The sequence below is a fragment of the Dermacentor andersoni genome, chromosome 1 (genome assembly GCF_023375885.2).
Source record: "Dermacentor andersoni chromosome 1, qqDerAnde1_hic_scaffold, whole genome shotgun sequence".
NCBI classification, from domain to species: domain Eukaryota; kingdom Metazoa; phylum Arthropoda; class Arachnida; order Ixodida; family Ixodidae; genus Dermacentor; species Dermacentor andersoni.
The window spans coordinates 176,100,238-176,105,969 of NC_092814.1; positions in this window are offsets into that span (position 1 = coordinate 176,100,238).

The window sequence follows — 5,732 nt, forward strand, 5'->3', positions numbered from 1 at the left end:
CCTCCTCTCCAAACAGCACTGGACAGACGGACTGACAGGAAACCACGAAAACTCTTCCAAGCAAACGCACCTCGCTTCGTAAGAAAGAGGGTCCCGCCGGGGTGTCGGGGAATTCCTGTTTTTGCAGCTCGACAAGCTCTCCCCAAATGATCAGGCTAAACGCATGCTGTTACATTTACGCGGGGGCCCCCGTCTGCTCGTTCTGGTTTTCTCGCTTCATACATGTCGCTCGAAGTTCCGTTGCCCATGGTTCCATATACTAAGCAGGTTAGAATAAATGGGCCCCCTTCTCCTACTGTCCGAGGTGAGGCCCTGGGCTGCAGCCCCCTTAGCCCCCCCCCCCTTAATCCAGCGCTGCTACTAGCTAATGCATTTTGCCCCCGTTACTGATGTTAACTCCGGAAAGTCGACAGGCATCTCCTCAGGTTGGTTAAGCGACATGTTCACAATGGCCTCTCTCTGGCGGTAGGGTTTAAGCAGATTGCTGTGGTACACTTGTGGTGTCCTTCGTTTTCCCGGTACCGCGATTACGTAGTTTGTTTCAGATAAATTCTGAGTTATGTCAACCGGTCCTTCCCATTGAACCTGTAGTTTCTTTTTCAATGAGCGTTTCAGAATCATTACCTTTTCTCCAACTTCAAAGCGTGGCGTTCGAGCCGTCCTCTCATAGTATTGTTTAGCATTGATTTGGACCCTGCGCATTTCCTGCCCTGCCAATTCTTGAGATGTGCGCAGACGGTCTAACAGCTTTAGCCGTATGCCACAACCGAAGCATCGTCCGCCCGGCCTTCCCAGGCTTCTCGAACAATGCGAAGAGGGGACCGAAGGCAGCGACCGTAAACGAGCTCTGAAGGTGAAAAACCGGTTGACTCGTGCGGTGCAGTTCGAAGCGCGAATATTGCTGCAGGCAAGCAAAATTCCGAATCGGCTTTGTGCTCATAAAAAAGCGCTCGCAAAAGCCGTTTCATGACTGAGTACACTTTCTCTACCGCGTTTGACTGCGGGTGGTACACTGAGCTATGAATGATTTTAATACCGCTCGTTTCCAGAAACGTCGAGGTCATTGCGCTCCTAAAGACGGATCCTTGATCTGACTGCCATATCCCCTATAGGGCTGTCCTGTTTGGTGCTGGTTGACGAATCCTCCGTCAAACCTGTTTCCTCCACCACTGGACATTCGTACACTGCGTTGGCCGCGAACTCCCTTGCCTTGGAACGAGTTGGGGCTTGCACTATTCCTTCACGAAACCCGATTCCCCTGCGTCGCAGCAAATCCTCAGATTTGTTAGAAAACAAATATGAATACTGTTGTGAGAGATGTGCCGAGACGGCGGCTTCAGTGTCCAGTACTCCAAAAGGGCCTTCGATACGAATCTTTGACATAGGGAGACAAACACTGTAGACCTCTACGGCTTGCCTTATCCAAGCACATTCTTCCGGGAACTGGCCTTCCTCCACGTATACGACGGGCGCACCACGCCCATTGTGGCTGCCGAGTCGAGAAGCACCCGACACGGTTTTGCCGTTTACCATGAGGTCTTGATGTACGGTTCTAGCAAGTTCAGATTTTCCTCTTTACTACTTAGTGACATTAACACTAGATTGGGATTTCTGCACCCCACTGAGATCTGCCCCGTTTGCTGGCAGTTGTAGCAAACTACTGGTTTCTTTGTCTCGAAAGCTTTTTTTCTTTTGCCTTTCACCCCTCTGTTCGGGTGTCTCCTCCTTTCCTTTGCTGTTCTCGTCGCTAATTTTCACCGAATCTGACCTTTCCTTCGATTTATACTGACTCGACTTTTCTCATCGCTCTGGCTTGACGGGTCTGTATTTATTCATCTCCTTCTTAGGAGCTTCGTTGCCTTCGAACGCACGGCGAGTTACGTACTCCTCAGCGAGATCGGCCGCTCTCGTGCGAGTGTCTACGCCTGGCCTATCCTGAACAAAATACTTGATGTTTTCTGGTAGCCGGCGGTAGAACTGTTCTAATGCAACGCACTGCATTGTCTTTTCAGCGTCGCCAAGTGCACCCTCTTCTCTGAGCCATTCTTTCAGGTTTACCTCCAAGGTGTATGCGAAATCTGAGTATGACTTACATTTGGTCTTCTCGACCTCCCTGAATTTTCGCCTGAATGCTTCTGCTGATAATCTATACTTTTCAAGCAGATTCGCTTTGACTTTATCGAAGTCGTCTGCTTCTTCTTTCCCCATGCGGGCAATGATATCAGCTACCTCACGTGACAGCAACGTAAGCAAGCGTTGCGGCCACTTGTTTCTCGCGAACTTTGCCTTCTCACACGTGCGCTCAAACTGCACCAGAAAAAGACCTGTGTCCCCTCCTACTGCGTAGGGTGCCATTAAGTCTGTCATTCTTCGCTCGCTTTCTTGTGCCTCTAGTAGTCTTTCAATATTTTGAGCCTTCAAAAACTCAGATAGGCGCCTCAGTTCGAGGTCGCGCTCTTCTTTGACCTCACATGCTGCCCGCTCGCGCTCTTTTTTTTTTCTTTTAGACGCTTACGCTCTCCCTCCTTATCCGCAATGGTCTCTAGGCATTCCTTCAGTTCATCGTCGTCTGCCGCGATCGCTTCGATCTGATCTCCGGCTTTCTCTTCGATTCGGCAATTTGGAGGCCCAACTCACTGGCCAAGTTAAACAACTCCGGCTTCTTTAGCGCCTTGAAGTTCATGGCTGCCCTTAGTACTGCTAACTCTTCACTCTATAAGAACCTTGACGTACTCGAAACTTCCGTCAACGGTTAAAGAAAAATCACTGCTTTGTACTTCCCCCCAAAATACGTAAAGCCAAGTGATATCTCAGAGAAGAAAAGCCGTGCACTCACCATATGCAGTCATGAATCCTGACACCTTCCTGCCGAATGTTGTCACCAGGACGAAGAGGAAACGATATCTTAGATGTCGTCCAAAGTTGGGGTCTCCAGGGTAGCGTATCCCATCGCTGCCAACCAGTTGTTGCGACGTCTGTTTCTCGAACCATGACCGGCGTTACTATTCGGTAGGGTGGCGTTGTCGGCGGGCTGCAGGCGTCTGGTAGACCATGGCGACCAGGCAGGGGCGAGACGATTTCTAGTGCGAAACTTACACCGTTTATTCAATGGTTGGTAAAGATAAGAAGTGAATCAATGAATTGAAAAAAGTACATTGCGGGGCCCCTTAAATAGGCCCACTAAAATTGTAGGCGGGATTTTGCTCGCGTCAACGTCCCGTGACATCCACTGAGTCTAGTCGAGGATGGGCGGCTGATCCTTTCTCCCAGCTGACGTTGCACTAGCTTGCCTCCTCTGGCGGCAACCCACGGGTCCTGTTTGGTTCGCGGGAAGGGTCTCCTCTAGAGTTGGACAGTTCGCGGAAAGGGTGCTCCCCTGGAGTCGCACGGTTTGTGAAAAGGGTTCTCCCCTAGATTCGCACACACACAGGGGCCTGTCATCACTGCGGGGCGCCTGCCAGACCGGCAACCACTCGAGACAACCATAGCAAATATGAAGCCAACCTTCGTTTCGATTAGGCATGGTCTTTAAGCATCCTTTTTGCCTGGGGTGTTTCACGCCAACCGTAACAGCGCACAGCCACGGGGCTAGACGAGGTTCCCGTAAGGATGATTAATGAACTAGGACCACAAAGTAAGGAAGCTCTGCTGAAAGCAGTAGAAAAAACTTTAAATGATGGACGAATATCAGACAGTTGGCGGCAAAGTAGAATAAATTTAATTTTTTAAGGTAAGGGGAAAAAAAGGATGCACTCACATAGACCCTTGACTATTACATCGATAATATACAGGTTAGCAATGCGGGGAATTAAAGATGCAAACATGGGCAGAGAATAATGGCATGTTGGGAGAAATTCAGAATGGCTTCAGAATAGGTAGGAGCTTGGATGATAACTTATTTGGCCCTTACTCAGTGTATTGAAATATCCAGAGTAGAAAGCAGACCGTTATGTGTGCCTTTTTTTAGACATTACTGGAGCCTATGACAACGTAGATCGCAAAATCTTGTAGGATATTCTGGAAGGGAAAGGCTTAGGTGACGATTGTCTACAGCTTTTGAGAGAGGTTTACCTAGAAAATACCGTTTGAGTTAAATGGGAAAGGATGAGGACCGAGGAGAAAGTTGATATCAACAAGGAGCTGAGGCAGAGGTGTCCTTTTTTCCCACTGCTGTTTATTATGTACATGGTGAGGATGGAAAGGGCGCTAGAGGGAAGTAATATCGGGTTTAATCTCTCGTACAAATAGGCGGGTACAGTAGTAGAGCAGCACCTTCCAGGTTCGTTTTATGCAGACGACATTGTATTGCTAGCTAACAAGCAAAGTTATATGCAACGTCTGGCTAATATCTGTGGACAGGAAGGCGAGAATATAGGCCTGAATTAAATTTAGCGTTACAAAATCAGGTGCTTTGGTATTCAATGAAAACAGCGAACAGACAGTATCAATTCAGGGCCAGGAAATAACTCGTGTAAAAGAATATAAATACCTGGTATATGGATAAAGAAGGCGATATATATACACAGGAAAAAAAAACAATAACAGCAAAGGGGAAGAGAAATGCAGCCATAATGAAGCACAGAGCGCTATGGGGATACAATAGGTACGAGGTGCTCCGGGGTATGTGGAAAGGTGTAATGGTTCCAGGCATGGCATGGCAAGAACTTTATTTTAGTCCAGAGAAACTAGGGTCCGAGGGCACAAGCCCCCAGGCTAAGTCGGTGGCTCCGCCCACGTAGGCACCGGTAGGCCAAAGGCTTTCCCGATGTCGTGAGCTCTCCGGACGGCCAGGAGTTGATCTTGGAGGACTTCGCTGGACATGCGCCGACTCCAGTCCTCCTCACTGTTGAGATCCGAAGCCCTTTGGTTGGGGCACAGCCAGAACATATGATCAAATAGACACGAAGTGTGTCCACAACTTTTACATTCCGCGGGAAAATCCCGGTCAATTTTGTTAAGCACAAAAGGTGTGGGATAAGATTTAGTTTGAATCATTCTTAATGTGACTGCCTGAGCTCGGTTGAGCTTCTGATGGGGGGGAGGAAAAAACCTCCTGCCTTCCCTATAGTGTGAGGTGATCTCGTGAAAAGTAGTAAGTGGGTCTTTGTAGGAGCCGCAGTCATCCTGGAGCAGTTCCTGATCTGATGCGCGGCATGTGAGATCTCGCACAGCAGAGTGAGCTTGCTCGTTAGGATTGCAGCCACTGGGGCTGACCGAGTGGCCCTGATGAGCCGGAAACCATACTAGGTGTGAGCTATCCAGTTGGTCGTAATTATGAGTATTAATACTGTGTATAAGTAACTTGTGTGCTTCCACTGAGATGAAGCCGGCTGAGTAATTTCTAATAGCTGTACGGGAATCAGAGAAAATCGTGGAGCCTCTCCTCATTGTAATTGCAAGTGCTATGCTTGCTTCTTCGGCGGCATGAATGGAGGTCGTTCTTAGTGACGCCGCGTTTATTAATTTACCGCTCTCATCGACCACGACAATAGCGTAGCGGTTGCCCGATCCATAACTAGTTCCATAACTAATGGTTCCAGGACTTACTTTTGGAAATGCGGTTGTTTGCTTTAAATCAGGGGTACAATCAGGAGTCGATGGCAACCAAAGGTCAGTGGGACGCCTCGCACTGGGCGCTCACGGGAAGACTACAAATGGAGCTGGGCAGGGTGATATGGGCTGGGCAAGCTTTGAAGTGAGAGAAGCTCACAGTAAAATTGATTATGAAGAGC